The sequence below is a fragment of the Protopterus annectens genome, chromosome 14.part0 (genome assembly GCF_019279795.1).
Source record: "Protopterus annectens isolate FY-2018-M chromosome 14.part0, PAN1.0, whole genome shotgun sequence".
In the NCBI taxonomy this organism is placed as follows: Eukaryota; Metazoa; Chordata; order Ceratodontiformes; family Protopteridae; genus Protopterus; species Protopterus annectens.
The window spans coordinates 451172391-451191445 of NC_056748.1; positions in this window are offsets into that span (position 1 = coordinate 451172391).

The following is a 19055-nucleotide window of genomic DNA, read 5'->3' on the forward strand; positions in this document are numbered from 1 at the left end:
TCCTGTATTCCAGTTTCCCTGTTAAAATATATACATTTAAACAGTTACAAAAGTGCATGTGCATTTCTGTTCTCTTCCAGCAGGGCTCACTGTGGGTACATTTTAAGCTCAAGCACTTTACAAAATACTTTTTTGACACACGTCTGTACCAACCAGTTTGATATACACAACATACAGCTCTAATACAGTTGTAACACAAGCATCATATGATGTTGATATTTACAAATGACATATAATTATAGCTGTGCTGGCAGTATCTCCCTTTGTCACCCCCCCCCCCCATAGACTCAAGCTAGTTTTTCAAGTGACCCTTGAGAAAAATTGCTTAAGATGGATGAGCCAGTCTGGGAATACATTATCCCAAACCCTGTCTTGACAGCCCATCTGCATTGGCATTGCTAACTCCACTGCAGTGCTGCACTGTCATACCATATGCCTGCAACCCCAGGCTCCACCTTAGTAGCTTAGCATTTTACTAGTTGGCTTTATGTAGCCATGTTAAGGGATTGTGGTCTGTAACTACAGTGAATTTCCTACCATACAGATAAGGGTGAAGTTTCTGCAGTGCCCACACTATGGCTAGACATTCCTTCTCTACAGCTGCATAGCATTCCTCCCTGGGTGGGAGTCTACAGCTGAGATATACCACTGGGTGCTCTTCTCCCTCTGAGGAAACCAGGTTGACTACAGCCCCCACTCCATAGTTTGAAGCATCCACCTGTGCAACAAATTCTTTGCTGTAATCTGAACTGGCTAACACAGGGGGTCCTCCCAAAGCTCCTTTAAGCTTTGAGAATGCTTGCTGACATGCTGGGGTCAACACTACCTTATCTGACCTGTTTTTCTTTATCAGGTCTGTGAGGGGAGCAGCTATAGTACTATAATTGGGGGCAAACTTTCTGTAGTACCCTGCTGTCACTAAGAATGCCCTCACCTGCTTTTTGGTAACAGGGTCAGGCCATGCCTGAATGGCTTTCACTTTGGCAGGTTTTGGACTAAGCTTACCACTCCCCACTCTATGTCCTAGGTAAGAGACCTCTGCCATACCCACCTGACACTTATTGGGCTTAATGGTCAACCTGGCCCTCTGTAATTGGCTCAGCACATCCCTAACATGCTGAAGGTGCTCTTGCCAGGAATGGGTGTAGATGACAATATCATCCAGGTAAGCAAGGGCAAAATCTCTTGCTCCTCCTAAGATATGATCTTCCAGCCTCTGGAAAGTCAATGGGGCATTTTTTATCCCAAAGGGCATCTTCGTGAACTCATACAAGCTGAAAGGAGTCACAAAAGCTGACCTCTCTCTCTAGCGTTGAGAGTCAAGGGCATCTGCCACTAGCCCTTGGTAAAATCAATAGTGGTCAGATACTTAGCCCCACCCAGCTGCTTTAGGGCTTCATCTTTCCTAGGCATGGGGTAAGAATCTAACTTTGCATGACTATTTAACTTTTTGTATTCCACAAAGAATCTGGTGTTGCCATCCTTCTTTGGTATCAGCACCACTGGGGAGGTGCAGGGGCTGCTGGACTCCTGGTTTACCCCCAGTTCCAACATTTCCTGCATCTCCTCCCTCAGAGTCTGTTTGACTCTCTTTCTCAGTTACTCTTTATGGGGCCTGCTTAAAAGGCCTTTGGGGTCCTGTATCCATATGGTTTCCCAGTGAACATGCCCCCAAACTCCTGTAACACTGCTCGGATTTCTCGAATCAGGGTAGGGGATAGCTGCTGGAACATTGCTACCCCCTCCACTGAGGTGTCAGTCCGAGCCTCACTGAGGAGATCAAGTCATCAGATCCCCCTCAGACTCCTCCTGCCATGTACTGCAAATACTCAGCACAAGGGCCTCTTTATCATGGTAAGGTTTCATCATATTAACAAGTTACAATTTGTGCCCCTGCGTCTTGTCTAGCAGTTCTACCATGTAGTTAACATCACTGACCTTCCTTATCACTTTGAAGGGTCCCTCCCAAGCTGCCTACAGCTTCTTGTGTCTGACAGGAATGAGAACCATAACCTGCTGCCCCACTGCATACTCTCTAGCTCAAGCATTCCTGTCATATCAGACCTTTTTCTGCTGTTGGGCTTCTGCCAGGTTCTCCTGGGCCAAGCCCATGAGTTCCCTGAGCCTTGTCCTGAGGTTTAAAACATATGCCACAACAGACTCCTTGTGGAATTCACATTCACCCTACAACTCATCACAAATCAAATCTAGAGGTCCCCTCACCCTATGCCCATACAGCAACACAAAGGGTGAAAAACCTGTGGATTCCTGGGGCACCTCTCTGTAAAACAACAGATGGGGCAATTATTTGTCCCACTCCCTCTTAAACTGGTCTGCAAATGCCCATAGCATGGTCTTTAGTATAGAGTTTAACCTCTCCACCAGATCATTAGTCTGGGGAAGGTAGGGGGTGATCTTTAGGTGCTTCACCCCACAGTGCTTCCATAGACAAGCCAGCAGGTCTGACATGAAATTGTCACCTGTTAGTCAGCATCCCTTTTGGGAACCTACCCTGCTGAAAATCTCTAACAAAGCATTTGGCACCTTTTCTGACTCAACAGGGGACAGGGCCATTGCCTTAGTGTATCTGGTAGCATAATCTACTGTCACTAGCATATACTTCTTTCCTGTGAAACTTGGGGTACACAGAAGCCCCACAACATCCATAGCTACCATCCAAAATGGCTCCTCAATCACAGGCAAAGGCACCAAAGGAGCTTTGACCTTGTCTCCTGCCTTGCCTACCTTTTGGCACTGCTATCAGGTCCTGCAGTACCCTGTTACATCCCTGGAAATTCCAGGCCAATAAAAGTTCTGCAAAATGCGTCTCTTGGTATGCTTTATGCCCATATAACTTAAAAAGGGAATGTCATGGGCTATAGCTAGAAGTGCCAGATAGTATGCAATGGGAACTACCAACTGCTGTATTCTCTCACTCTCTAGCCCTCCCTCAGGGGTCCACTCTCTATACATTAATCCTTTGTTCCAGTATACAAATTCCCCTTTCCCTTGAGAATCAGGTGCCTCCCTGGCTACCTCTCTCAAGCCTTGTAATGTAGGGTCTGAGAGTCTCCCTTTGCAACCCTTCCCAGCTCCCCTTCCACAGGAAGTCTGGTATCCTCTGACAGTGGTGCCTCACTGTCAGCCTGGGTACTACTACTCACCTCTGCCATTGCAGTCACTCTGTCCAAGGGAACATCAGTACCCACAAGCAGCTGTGGCTTACATTCAGTCTCACTGCTACAGAGTAACTCCCTCTCTGAAGTAGCCACCTCACCAGTCCTGGCTTCAAGTGTGCGGTCTATCTGGGTCCCCCCCAGGCTCCCAGACCCACATGCTTGTCTCCAAGCCTGACTGCATGTAACTGCATGCACACAAGGTACTGCATTACCAAAATCATTCCCTATCAGGACATCTGCAGGGATACCCTCAAACACACCTACTTGCTTGCTTACTTTTTCACCCTCCCAGTCAAGGTGAACCCTAGCCAAAGGTATTTGGAATGGGGTCCATCCTAAAGCTCTGACTGGAGTAGACTGCCCAAGCAAGTAGTGCTCTTCTTTAACCATTGCAGGCTTCACAATGGTTAGGTCAGAAGCTGTGTCTCTCTTAGCAGTGGCCTGTTTCCCATCTGCTAAGACAGGATATAATCTCTTGTGGTAGTTTGGTACAATTGTTGTCTCCAGACAACTTACCACTGGCATTCTGTCATTCCCACTTACTGGCTCCCTCACCTTTCGCTCTCCACCTTGCCTCCACTGACATCTATACGCTGCATGACCCCACTGATTACATTTAAAGCATTTAATCCTTGATCCTGGCTGTGTACCTGAGCAAGTGGTTTCCCCTGTTAGTGACGGACTCTGCTGGGAGGTTTAGGCTGTCCACCATGGGTTCCCTTAGACAGATGACACATGTGCAGCACTGGGTATCCCTTCCCTGTGCAGTGATGCTCTGCTCGTTAGATATAGGTCTCCCTTTTTCTCCAACTCATCTGCGGTATTGCATTCCTTATCTGCTAACCAGATTCTCATGCCTTCAGGCAAAGTGCTAAGGGTTGTTTCCCTCACCAAAAGGTCTGCCAGCCCTTCAAAACTGGTGAACTGACACCCGCTCACCCACCTATGAAAATAAGTGCTTAACTCAGCAATATATTCACACACACATTCATCTGCCTTGCAGCTATCTCACAAACTTTTTTCTACAAGCTTCAGGTGTTAACTTAAAGCACTCAAACAATTTTTAACAGTATTATAACTTAAGCAATCGGTATCAGCCAATTTTGAAACAGCGGTTATAGCTTTACTGTAGAGTAAGGGAGGTCAGGAACCATACCAGAGCCTTTGGTAAACATTATACTGTTTACATACCCTTTCAAACATATGAATAAAACTATCAAAATTATCACCTTCTGTAAATTCTGGAAGAAATTTACTGACCTTTATTGCTTCTGGGGTTCGGTTACTCCCTTCTCCATTATCTCCATGACCCTGGTGAACAGTCAGCATCTCTTTTCATGTTGCCTCTGCCTCTCATTTTCTTCAGCCTCCAAATGTCTCAGTCTCTCATTTTCTTCACCCTCCAGATGTCTCAGCCTCTCTGCTGATTCTAATGCCATCCATTTCTCCTTTTCTTCAGCCTCCAAATGTACAGTCTCTCTGCTGATTCTAGTTCCAACTGTTTGGCCTCCTGTTCAAGTCTTTTTAACTCCAGATGGATTTTTAAGTCCTCTAAGGCAAAGTTGAACTGTCCATTTTCTGAGACTTGTACATCCCCAAGGCCAGTCTGGCTGTCCTCCTGATTGCTGGTCTGTGTTGCAGCTACAGTTAAGCCTGCAATCATTTCTGCTTTAGTCAGGTTGGCATGCACCACTCCTTTGTCTTAGCACATCTCAGCCAACTGGCTCCTTGTCAGCTTGCCATACTCCGCTGCTGACATCCTTACCTGCTCACCCTGACTAATTAAGCTAGCACAAAATAAATATTGATATGAAACTCTGAATGTCTACCATGTGGCTGTTGAGAGTACAAACACCTTCTTTAGTGACCACTGTTTACAGCTACAGAGTTCAATATCCACACCACTGAATCCCAATCTGTGGATATCCCACTACTGCCAAACAATAATGTAACGACCCATCACTGGACCAGTAATCAAGGAGCCTCAGTCCTCACCACTGGTAAAACTGGGGGACGTACACTGGGAGGATAACAAGTACACACATATTATTTCCAGATGCAGCTCTGCATCAAGTGCAATTTCCCTTAAGAGCACATTGAGACCACAGTCAATCTGGGGCTGGTTTCTCCCTTTTTCTCCAGATCCCCAATAAGACTCCCTGCTGGCACAGCTATAGAGTTGAGATGGGACCACTGAGAAGCCTAGCCCAAATTTCCATTTGCCACAAAGCACTGAGAGGTTAAGTGATTTGCTCAAGGATTGGGCATAAATATGAGGCAAAATCAAAGATGTTCTACAAAACTGGAGCATGATAAACATATTGTCATTTGGTGGGCAGATAAGTCTACTGCTACCAGTACGTACGTTATAGGGTTTGACTCTGTTGTGTCAGTTAATCAGACAGAATCATTTCACACACACACACACACACACACACACACACACACACACACACACACACACTTGTCTCCTGTATCACCTGTAAGACAGTGTTGTAGACAATAGTGTGAAATATGTTCCCCATCGCTGCTCCCATTCCATATGAGAAAAAAACAGACCAAGATGTGTTTAGACAACCAAAAAGACTGCTTGGGTGTTGTACAAGAAGTCTTCCTCAAAAAGACTGTGCTTCTGATCTGAGTTCCAGGAAGTTTTGCTCAATGGCTCAAAATCTAAGCCATTGAGAGAGATGATGTTGCCAACACTGAGAAGAAGATTAATGCAGTGAGAAGAGCAATATCAGTTAGGTTTTTAGGTAGCAAGGGTTCAATGTTTTATTGCAAGGAGCAGGGATTCAATGTTTTATAGTGAGAAGCAGAGATTGCATAGCATGCATTTATTTATTTATTTATTTATTTATTTATTTATTTATTGCCAGGCTTCCTAGCCAGCATCAGGCCCTAGACAGCCACCTAGATTGCCTTGTGCTGGATCTGGCCCTCAATATGATACACTATTCAAAAGAACATGACATTTGGTGTACGTAAAATGCTCCACAGTGGCACACTGTCACATATACCACCCATTTAGAATTACAATTAATCATATTTCTAATACAAAAAAAATTGATGCTATTCACCAATGTAAAATTCTTAATCGCTGTCATATACTCACAATAAGAACAACTTCCTCAAGATTTGCTCCTTAGTCTTGAATCATTATACTCAAATCACGGCTCAACCCATTCCCCAAACTTTTTGAAGGATATAAAATATTCACCTACACTTTTTCCCCTGCTACAACTAATCCTACTTCTGTTATTAACCACACCATGGAAAAAAGTATCATCTGACAAAATATGCCAGCACTTACCCAAACTCTTTTTTTATTTTATTTTTATTTTATTTTTTTATTTTACATTTGTTAACCGGGCTAGTCTAACTGGATATATTTTCATTTTCAGTAGAGGCACGGGGAGAAAAGCTCCAGTGGCAACAAATAAAAATGGAAATTAAAAATTAAAAAATTAAAAAATCAATATTAATACATAGTAAATGAAAGGATTTCAATAGAAGATTACTAAAAATACAGGAAGTAATAAGAATACTAAAAAATACAGAAAGTAATAATAAAGTAAAGTAGGTATTTACAATAGTAAAGGTGACAATATGTACAGGATAATTTATTATGCAGTGTGATTCATGTGGACTATCAGCGCATCAAACAGGATAGAGACTTTCAGAGTATCAAGCAGGATAGATTACACCAGTATATTGAATTCTGTTCAGCACTTACAGTTCTGCTTCAAGGAATGTGAATTAAGTAGTGGTTCAAGAGGAGAAATATCTGTAGTGAAGCAGAAGGTTAATCAGGGTTGCTGCAGGGGCATAACCAGTGTGTTTTGAGGTTTTGTTTAAAGAGAGGCAGTGAAGAAATTAAAGTTAGTTCATTAGGCAGTAGGTTCCAGTTTTTTCCCACATAGTTGGAAAACAGAGAAACTCCAGCCATGTTGTTAGACTTGCTTATGCTAGCAAGAACTTTGCTGGAAGAGCGTAAAGAATTTAGATTTTTGTAGGGGATTATGAGATTGGAGAGTATAGGATTGCTGTTAGGTTTATAAAATATCTTGTGGGCAATGATGAGTTGGGAGACTTTCAGTTGGTTTTGAAATTCCAGCCAGCCTAGCTGCATTAGATTCAGACAGTGGTGAGTTCTAAACGGATTGCCGGTGGCAAATCTGGCGATGTTATTATAGGAATTAGTTAGTTTGATAAGATTATTTTTCTTTAGATTAGTATATATGGGTGAGGCATACAGAAGAGTTGAAATTAAATGGGAGTGTGCAATCTTAGTTCTGGCTATTGGCGTTTGGAAAGGTTTAATTCTATATATGGAGCCTATTTTTCTGTTGACAGTTTTTATGGTGTTATTTATGTGGCTGTCAAATGTAAGGTTATTGTCAATAGTATCATTTTTTCAGCTCCAAAGTCCAGTTATTCTTCTCAGATGTCTAGCTCTGTGATTCTAATGCCATCCGTTTCTCCTTTTCTTCAGCCTCCAAATGTCGAGTCTCTCTGCTGATTCTAGTTCCAACTGTTGGCCTCCTGTTAAGTCTTTTAACCATTGCAGGCTTCACAATGGTTGGGTCAAGAACTGTGTCTCTCTTAGCAGTGGCCTGTTTCCCATCTGCTAGAGACTTTTGGGATATAATCTATGGTAGTTTGGGTTTGTTGTCTCCAGACAACACCATAATTCTGTCATTCCCACTTACTGGCTCCCTCACCTTTAAGCTCTCACCTTGCTCTCCACTTTGACATGTCTATAAGCATGCATGACCCAACTGATTACATTTAAAACATTTAATCCTTGATCCTGGCTGTGTACCTGAGCAGAGTGGTTTCCCCTGTTAGTGACGGACTCTGCTTTGGGAGGTTTGAGGCTTGTCCACCATGGGTTCCCATAGACAGATGACACATGTGCAGCACTGGGTATCCTTCCCTGTGTGCAGTGATGCTCTGCTCGTTAGATATAGGTCTCCCTTTTTCTCCAACTCATCTGCGATTGACTTGCATTCCTTATCTGCTAAGCAGATTCTCATGCGCTTCAGGCAAAGTGCTTACAGGGTTGTTTCCCTCACCAAAGAGGTCTGCCAGCCCCCTTCAAAACTGGTGAACTGACACCCAGCTCACCCACCTATGAAAATAGAGGTGCTTAACTCAGCAATATATTCACACACACATTCATCTGCCTTGCAGCTATCTCACAAACTTTTTTCTACAAGCTTCAGGTGTTAACTTAAAGCCTCAAACAATTTTAACAGTAATTATAATAACTTAAGCAATGCGGTATCAGCCAATTTTGAAACTTAGTAGGTTATAGCTTTACTACAACAGAGTAAGGAGGGTCAGGAACCATACCTGGAGCCTTTGGTGTTAAACAGTATACTGTTTACATACCCTTTCTCAAACATATGTGAATAAAACTATCAAAGATTATCACCTTCTGTAAATTCTGGAAGAAATTTACTGACCTTCAATAACCAACTTCTGGGGTTCGAGTTACTCCCTTCTCCATTATCTCCATGATGACCCTGGTGAACAGTCCAGCATCTCTTTTCATGTTGCCTCTGCCTCTCATTTTCTTCATGTACTCCAAATGTCTCAGTCTCTCATTTTCTTCACCCTCAGATGTCTCCTCCAGCCCTCTCTGCTGATTCTAATATAATCCGTTTCTCACTTTTCCTTCCAGCCTCCAAAATATCATAGTGATCTCTCTGCTGATTCTAGTTCCAACTGTTTGGCCTCCTGTTCAAGTCTTTTTTTAACTCCAGATGGATTTTTAAGTCCTCTAAAGGCAAAGTTAGAACTGTCCATTTTTCTGAGACTTGTGCATCCCCAAAAGACCGGTCAATCTACAACTCATCCTCCTGATTTAACACCGGTCTGTGTTGCAGCAGCTACTTGGTTAAAGCCTGCAATCATTTCTGCTTTAGTCAGGTTGGCATGCACCACTCCTTTGTCTTAGCTCATCTCATCAGCCAACTGGCTCCTTTGTCAGCTTGCCATACTCCTTTCTGTCAGACATCCTTACCCTGCTCACCCTGACTAATTAAGCTAGCACAAAATAAATAATGATATGGAAGACCTCTGAATGTCTCTACCACCGCTTCAATGGCTGTTGAGGAATTACAAAACACCCAACTCTTTAGTGAGCCACTGTTTACAGCTACAGGGTTCAATATCCACCACCACTGGAGCTCCCAATCTGGCTGGATATCCCACTACTATGCCAACAATAATGCTTGACCCATCACTGGACCGTAATCAGGGCAGCCTCCAGTCCTCACCACTGGTAAAACTAGGGGGCCCGTGCACACTGGGGAGGAATAACTTAAGTACACACATATTATTTCCAGATGCAGCTCTGCATCAGGAGTGCAAAATTCCTTAAGAGCACATTGAGACCACAGATCAATCTGGGACTGGTTTCTCCCTTTTTCTCCAGATCTTTAATAAGACTCCCTGCTGGCACAGCTATAGAGATTGAGGATGGGACCACTTTGAGAAACCCTAGCCCAAATTTTCCATTTGCCACAAAGCACTGAGAGGTTAGAGTGATTTTGCTCAAAGGATTGGAGGCATAAATATGAGGCAAAATCAAAGATGTTCTATACAAAACTGGAGCATGATAAACATATTGTGTCATTTTGGTGGAGACGAGATAAGTCTACTGCTACCGAGTCACGATCGATTATGGGGTTTGACTCTGTTGTGTCCAGTTAATCAGACAGGAATCATTTCTACAAACACACACACACACACACACACACACACACACACACAAACACACTTGTCTCCTGTATCACCTGTAAGACAGTGTTGTAGTGAACAATAGTGTGAAATATGAATTCCCCATAAACTTTGCTGCCCCCATTCCATATGAGAAAAAAACAGACCAAGATGTGTTTAGACAACCAAAAGACTGCTTGGGTGTTGTACAAAGAAGTCTTCCTCAAAAAAAGACTGTAGCTTCTGATCTGAGTTCCAAGGAAGTTTTTGCTCAATGGCTCAAAATCTAAGCCATTGAGAGAGATGGATGTTGCCAACACTGGGAGAAGAAGATTGAAAATGCAGTAGAGAAGAGCAATATCAGTTATAGGTTTTTAGGTAGCAAGGGTTCAATGTTTTATTGCAAGGAGTGAGGGATTCAATGTTTTATATAGTGATGAAGCAGAGATTGCATAGCATTTTATTTATTTATTTATTTATTGTTATTTATTTGTTGTTGTTTATTTATTTATTTGCCAGGCTTCTAGCCAGCATCAGGCCCTAATTGGCCACCTAGATTGCCTTGTGCTGGATCTGGCCCTCAATATGGAGAAAGTACACTTATTCAAAAGAACATGACATTTGGTGTACATTCCAAATGCTCCACAGTGAAAGCACTGTCATATATACCAACCATTTAGAATTACAATTAATCCATATGTCCTAATACAAAAAAGTTGATGCTTATTCACCAATGTAAAATTCTTAATCGCTGCCATATACTCACAATAAGAACAACTTCCTCAAGATTTGCTCCTTAGTCTGGAATCATTACACTTAAATCATGGCTCAACCCATTCCCCAAACTTTTTGAAGGATATAAAATATTCACCTACACTTTTTCCCCTGCTACAACTAATCCTACTTCTGTTATTAACCACACCATGGAAAAAAGTATCATCTGACAAAATATGCCAGCACTTACCCAAACTCTTTTTTTATTTTATTTTTATTTTATTTTTTTTATTTTACATTTGTTAACTGGGCTAGTCTAACTGGATATATTTTCATTTTCAGCAGAGGCCCAGGGAGAAAAGCTCCAGTGGCAACAAATAAAAATGGAAATTAAAAATTAAAAAATTAAAAAATCAATATTAATACATAGTAAATGAAAGGATTTCAATAGAAGATTACTAAAAATACAAGAAGTAATAAGAATACTAAAAAATACAGAAAGTAATAATAAAGTAAAGTATTTATTCAGGACATGTTCCATCATCACAACCAAAAAATCATTAAATTTATCAGTATATAATTGACACTTTTCCAAAAACTATCTAACTGCCTTCAATCTCCACTCCTGGAGAATACTTGTATACAAAGACAGGACATCTAATGTACACATATAAGATGATATGATATCAATATACTGGTTTTATCTATATTATTTATAAAATCAGTCATCCTTTAAACAATATTTTATCACAGAAAGCAAAGGTTTCAGATATTTTTCCAGAAAAGGAACTTTATGGAACCCCTATCTGGTGAAGGGACTATGCCCTCATTTATTTTGGGTAATAGATAAATAAAGTATTTGCAGCTCAGGATTATCAACCCTTAGACATTGCAATACTTGTCAATAAATAATACCCCTTTTCCAAGAGGTGCCATTTTAATACATAGGCATACTGGGCAGTTACCCGAGGCCCATGAGCATAGGGGCTCCATGCTGATCTATGTATGTATGCTGCAACTTGCTTTCAATAAATAAATAAATACTATACTATACTAAATTACAAATACTTGAAGAATAATGAAAATTATGAAAATTATAAATATTAGAAAGTGTTGTACAGTAAAGTGTTGAGCATCTGAAACATCAATTATCCAAATGTAGCAGCAGCCTTCCTAAAAGTTGCATCTGTACATGCATCACCTGTTCTTCCTACTGCATGGAATTTAACATTCCATTCATTGCTGCCTTGTTGCTTGCTGCTTCCACATTTCCACTTCAACAAGTAAGTGTCATCTGGATTGTGTGTGTGTGTGTGTGTGTGTGTGTGTGTGTGTGTGTGTGTGTGTGTGTGTGTGTGTGTGTGTGTGTGTGTGTGGAGGTGCAGTAGTGTAGTGATTAGCGCTGTCACCTTACAGCAAGAGGTTCTCCATTTCAATTCTTGGCTGGGGTACCTTATATGCATAGTCTGCATGTCCTCCCTACATTCATGTGGGTTCCCAGCTTCTGCTAGTGTTTCTTCCCACATTCCAAAGACAGGCTATCAGTGGATTGGACACTCTAAATTGGCCCTAGGTGTGAGTGTGTGCATGTGGATATGTGTGGTACACCCTCCGAGGAGGGTTAGGCCTTGGGCTAGCAACCTGAGCCCGTAAAACCTGTAACTGCTACAGAAACAATGAGCACTGAAAGGTGCTCATTGCCCGATGTACCACATGGTGCATAAACAGGGAAGAGAGAGAGAGACAGTGTGTGTACGTGTGTGTGTGTGTGTGTGTGTGTGTGTGTGTGTGTGTGTGTGTGTGTGTGTGTGTGTGTGTGTGTCAGTCTGTGTGTGCGTGTTTGTGTTTAAAATGTCCCAATTAGGGATAACTGGTGGGTAGTTTTACTTTGCTTAGGCTCCTCAAACCCTGTACCTTAGGTACAAGAGTCTGAATTCTCTACCCCTACCACCACTTGTGTTTCAAGGAGATGAGTGCATCTCTCAACTGTCTAGATTTTCACAGAATGTCTGGAATTTCTGTCTCATACTTTTGGTCTGTTCCTCTTACAATTTGTGGGTTTTTAGCACATTTTTTAATGTTTAAACACTGATTTTGTTGGAAGTGTCAATAAATATATCTTAAATTTTATCAGCCATTTTCATTTTTAATCCTGTGAGTGGTTGTGTAGGTAGGGGCCCCAGTTCACTGCTTTGCCCGGGTGCCAATAATGCTGTTAAGACAGCTGTTTCCAAGCCTTAGAATGAAATTTATCTATCCCATTTTTTAAAACAGTTATTAGGATCCAAAAGTAAAGTTTGATAAAACTTTTTAACTAATAATTTCCTTTAGACTTCCTTTTTATAGTCTGACCTAGATCACGCCACAGTAGCCCGACGCTTTTGTAATCACAATAGCTTCATTATTACCCAATTGCTCCAATATACATATATATATATATATATATATATATATATATATATATATATATATATATTGATTCGCTATGTAATCCAGAAATACTGAAATCCCGAATTTCAGTATTTCGAAATTACATAGCCGAACACACCAAACACCGAAACCCTACAAACACGAAATTCAAACCCCCCACGGTACACAACAGATACAGTACAGACAAACACATACACACAGCTTCCCCCTCAACTCAAATATAATATCCTACACTACAGATAAGCAGGGGGCCAAGCCCCCCTGTACCCCCCCATGTGGGGTGCTGCGCCCACCACTCCACCCTACCCCTACTTATATATACTAACTCCAAGATCACACAATCAGACACACACAGGTAACTCACTCCCACACATTGTACACACCCTGTTACACACATCACAGTCAAAACCCACACACTGACATACACTAAAACCCCTAACCAACATACATACACATACATACCCAAATCCCATGTTACTATTCACACATCACAACACTAGAAGCGCTAATTCAAAATATCTGTACTTCGGGATTTTGAATTTCGCGCTTCTGGTTTACCGGTATTTCAGGACTTCGCTATTATAATTTTAAAATACTGAAATTTGTGATTTCAGTATTTTGAAATTAAATAGGGAACCCTTATATATATATATATATATATATATATATATATATATATATATATATATATATATATATATATATATATATATATATACAAAAAAAAACTGAAAAAAGGAGAAAACTAATTGTATAGGAATAATTTCTCCTAAAATAGACTGGTTTCAAAACTTCTTATTTAAGATCTGTGTCATAAATCATTTTGCATTCTTATTAAAAATAAGAAAACATGATTCAAGCTAGTATTGTTTGCTTAAACCATGGTTTATTAAATTAAAACAAGAGATGACTTTCACCCTTATCATTCATATATATATATATATATATATATATATATATATATATATATATATATATATATATATATATATATATATATATATATATATATATATTAGATATATACTTTCCTATTTTCCATATAATTAAATGAATTACAGAAATTACAGCAACGGCTTTAATCCAAGTGCACTTAAACAGATCACAGTCAATGACAGTGATTGGAGCAATGGTACATACACAATCTGTGTCTTTATTGTGATTGTTTCTTATCTAAGTAAGTACAATGTCATTGTGTACAGTACAGGGGCATTGGGGATCTTCCCCTACTCTTTTCTAGCACTAGAATGCACCAGAGCTATCATTGGTGCTTCTTAGAACTCCAAGATGGAGGCTAGCAGAAGTAACAGCATGGAGGACAGCAGTGTAAAATTGTTTGGAAATATGGAGAAGGATGCTGAACAGAGGGAAATCATGATGCAGAAGTAATTGTTCTGATGAAGTCAACTTGGATTGATGAAAGCGCTTAACAATTTGTGTTAATAAAACTGTGTGGAGTCTGGAATCCCTGGTGGTGCCCTTTTTGGTTTATTGTGTACAGAACTGTCGATCAGTGTGCTAGGTGTAATGTCACATAAAGTGAACATATAGTGCAGCAATTTTGTTACAGGAATATAATATATAACAAAACAGATGGCACTGAGACTACAGCATTTCTTTTGTGAAAAACATGCTCTCCATGGTGAACTAATATAGGTATCCTCAGTGTGCCTGAGGTTCAAATATTGTGCATAAGCAACCTAGTTCTGCTAGAACTTGTCATTATAATCATAGCAATAGTGTGTGCAAACACGGGTATGCTCACACGCACATGTGCGCGCGCGCACACACACACACACACACACACACACACACACACACACAAAGGTCAGTGGCATCTTACACTGCAATGCAATATGCTCTCGGTGTCTGAGGTAGTACTGCAACTGCCAACATATGAATGCTAATTCATGAGTGAGCTAAACCCTATAAAAAAAAAAAATATATATATATATATATATATATATATATATATATATATATATATATGTATGTATATAAATATATATATATAAATATATATATATATATATATATATATGGATTCACTATGTAATCCTGAAGTACTGAAATCCTGAATTTCAGTATTTCGAAATTACATAGCCGAACACACCAAACACCGAAACCCTACAACCACAAAATTCAAAATCCCGACAATACACTACAGCCCCCCACACACCCCCTACTTACATATACTAACTCCGAGATCGCACAATCAGACACACACAGGTAACTCACTCCCACAAATTGTACACACCCTCACACACACACATCACAGTCAAAACACACACACTGACATACACTAAAGCTCCTAACCAACACACATACACATACATACATACCCAAACTCACATCTTACCATTCACATACCACAACACCAAAAGCGTTAATTCAAAATCTCCGTACTTTGGGATTTTGAATTTTGCGTTTCTGGTTTATAGGTATTTCAAGACTTTGCTATTATAATTTCGAAATACTGAAATTTGTGATTTCAGTATTTCAAAATTAAATAGGGAACATATATATATATATATATATATATATATATATATATATATATATATATATTTTATATATATATATATATATATATATGTATATATATATATATATATATATATATATATATATATATATATATATATATATATATATATATATATATATATATATATATATATATATATGGGTTACCCTTGCATTATTGAACATTCAAATGTTCGACAATGATATGGCTGAGACCATATCATCAGACATTCAAATGTTCGACAATATAAAGGTAAAAAACATGGGAGAAAGTAAAGAAAACAGAGTGTGTATAGCAAGCCCCTTGCACCCCCCACATCCCTGTTACCGAAAAATACCAACTCTGAGATCACACTACATTGCGGTAATGGGAAATGACTGAATGGAGAGCTCCATACAGTGCGGAATGGGAATATTTCCTGTTACCGCAATTGAGTGCGATCTCGGAGTTGGCATATTTAAGTGGGGGGGGTGCAGGGGGGGCTTACCCCCCCTGCTATACACATTTTATTTTGCTTTATTTTGTTTTGTTTTTTTGTTAACTTTACATTGTTGAACATTTGAATGTTTGATGATATGGTTTCGGTCATATGATTGTCGAACATTTGAACGTTCGATAATGTAATGGTAACCTATATATATATATATATATATATATATATATATATATATATATATATATATATATATATATATATTCTTTGATTAGATGCTCCCTAGCATGGAGAGAGTTGAGAAGAGTTTGTGAGTAGAGTTAAGTGAATTTTAAGTGAATAGAGAATACTGATAGCAAGAATAATGATTCCTGTACAATTAGTTTTACCTTTTTCATTTTGTTCTTCCTTAAGGAAACAGTTCATTACCCTTAAGGCTGAAAACTATATTTCTTCTGTATACCGAAGCAGAGATGAAACTAAATCTTTGCAGAATCTTTTTACTGCATTTTTTACACCTCTAGCTTCTTGCCATCAGAATAGTCAGAAATTCTGCAAACAAAGGGCAGAATAATTAACCTCTGCTTGCTGTACAATTCTTGTCTTAGGTCTAATTGATGTATTTTCAGGCAAAATAAGTCATATGTTAAACGTGTTACAAATTTTATACATTTTTTTCTTTTTTCATTCACAGAAAAAAGGGCAAATGTTCAGATGTCATACTCCAACTGTTTGTTGCAGATGAATAAAGCCCTGACTGTACCCTAGAAGACCCATATTCGACTGACAGCATGGGCACAGCAGGGTTTAGATGCATGAGAATGAGCGTGTGATTCTTGCTCACCCCATTCAGGGAGAAGGAAAGCTGCCTAGGCTCACTACAATAGCAGCATTAAGAGCCTGATAAGCTCTATGCAACAATCAGTATACAGCTTAGTCAGGAGGTTGCACATGTAACAAAACACACATGCACCTCCCTAAGCCAGCAACTGGGAAGCTCACAAGGCTGTCACGGGGTGATAAGGGTTAGGACACTCTCCCTGGCAACAGTATGATGCCGCACCAGTGTCCTTGATGGTGGTACTGTCAGTGGGGTTAAAAACAATGCTTCCAAGTCTGCCAACATTTGCCTAATTTGGTGAGCAAAAACAGTGGAATCAGGTTTGGTATCTGAGAAAAAAATTGATAAAAATGAGTGGCCTCAGGACAGAGCCTTAAGGGACTACACAGATGACAGAGGGTGATGAGGATAGGTATATTCCTATTCTTACCTGTTGCGTATGTACTTAATACTGCTTACCTCACAAATCAAGTCTGACCTTATATAACACTGGTGTAAATTTGTGTCTACCCATCTAGTCATTAAGACTAGCCTTACAGATAACCAAGTAGTACTTTATTCGACCTGCAATGGCAACTTATTCCATAGGCTAGGAATATGCCATTAGGAACTTATCCTTCCAGCGAGTCTTGTTTATGTTTTGGTGTAGATTTAGGTTCTTAATTCAGGTGTTTGTAGAGGAAATGGTTTTGTGATGAAATAGAAGATCAAATAAGACTGAGACTTTCATGTCTCAAAAAGCTAATCACAGGCCACCTCAGAAAAGCTGTTCAGCTATTGCATATAATGACAGTTGTGCTAATCTTTTGGGAAGTTGAAGGATTTAAGACCTTTAATTTTCTTGTTTAGAAATCTATGGGTATTTCCAGTTGAGTGCTATGCCTAGATCTGTACATACCAAAGGGGTATTGTATTCAATGATGGGTCTGACAAGGAAAGAATATCAAGGCAGGGTGACTTCTTTGGCTCTTGAAGATATCCCCTTGGTAATTAATTAGAGATAGACTGGTTTTCTGACTATGGAAGAAATATGATGATTGAATGAGGGATAGAGTTGTCCACATAGGTACTTATGTCTCTTATGACCATCTTTGACTAAAGAGGAGTACCACTGATGACATATGTGGTGGCAGCAGATTTTTGCCAAATGCTATTATGCTGCATTTCTTTTGCGTTTAACTTGAGACCATTTTCAGTACACCTGTTATACACCTACTCCAATATTTCCTGGAATTTTTTGTGTCACTGAATTAAAAGATAAGAGTACCCATCTTGCAGTCATCAGCAGACTTGGCCAACTACACATCTGGGATTTTGTCTTTGATATCTGTAAAATAAATACTAAACAATAAAGGTCTTAGCAGACACCTGTGGCACACCACTCATTACAATTTTACAGTTTTACATGACATTCAGAAAATTATCAGCAGCTTTGACAATCCTGGATCTGTTGGATAGCCAATTTGTAATTCAGTGAACAAAGCAGGGAATTACATTACATATGTCTAATTTTTCAATAATTCCAGCACATGAAATAGTATCAAAAGCATTGACTATGTCAAGATAAGTAGCATGCACATTGTGGCTACTGTCCAAAGTTTCTGTAACCTTTTCAAAAAAGCTTGCTAGGTTCAGAAAGCAGAACCTGTCCTTTTCAAAACAAAAACTAAGTGGGGTCTAGTGCAGTTAAATTGTCTACATTTGCATAAATGACTTATGTTATGGTACATTATGTGGCGTTGCATTATAAGGCTGGTGAAACTGATGGGTCTATAATTACCTAGGAAGTGTTGTTTTTAGCCTTTGACAGGTATTCTAAGACCTGTTCCAATGTGATTTTAGAGGAAACTAAACTAAATTTTCAGGGATAGTGGGTGCAACAATTTGGGCAGGGGGCAAAGTTAGCACTAAATTTATCTGCCAATATATTGGCTATATCCTTAGAAATAGAGTGTGTGGTATTATTATAGACAAGTGCGGTGCATTGTTGGACATTATTGATTAATGACTTGGCTGAAGAAAGATTTGTAGTTTCCTTTGCTATCAGTGCCTTATCTTTTCAAATAGTGCTCTTGAGTTGTTGGCTGTTTTATTTTAGTGTACTCTTGAAGTAAGGGTATGGGAATTTCTTGAAAATTGTCATTATTTTCTTTTTTTTGTTATACAAAGTATTTATACAGGAGTGTCACCTGAAAGGTTTAT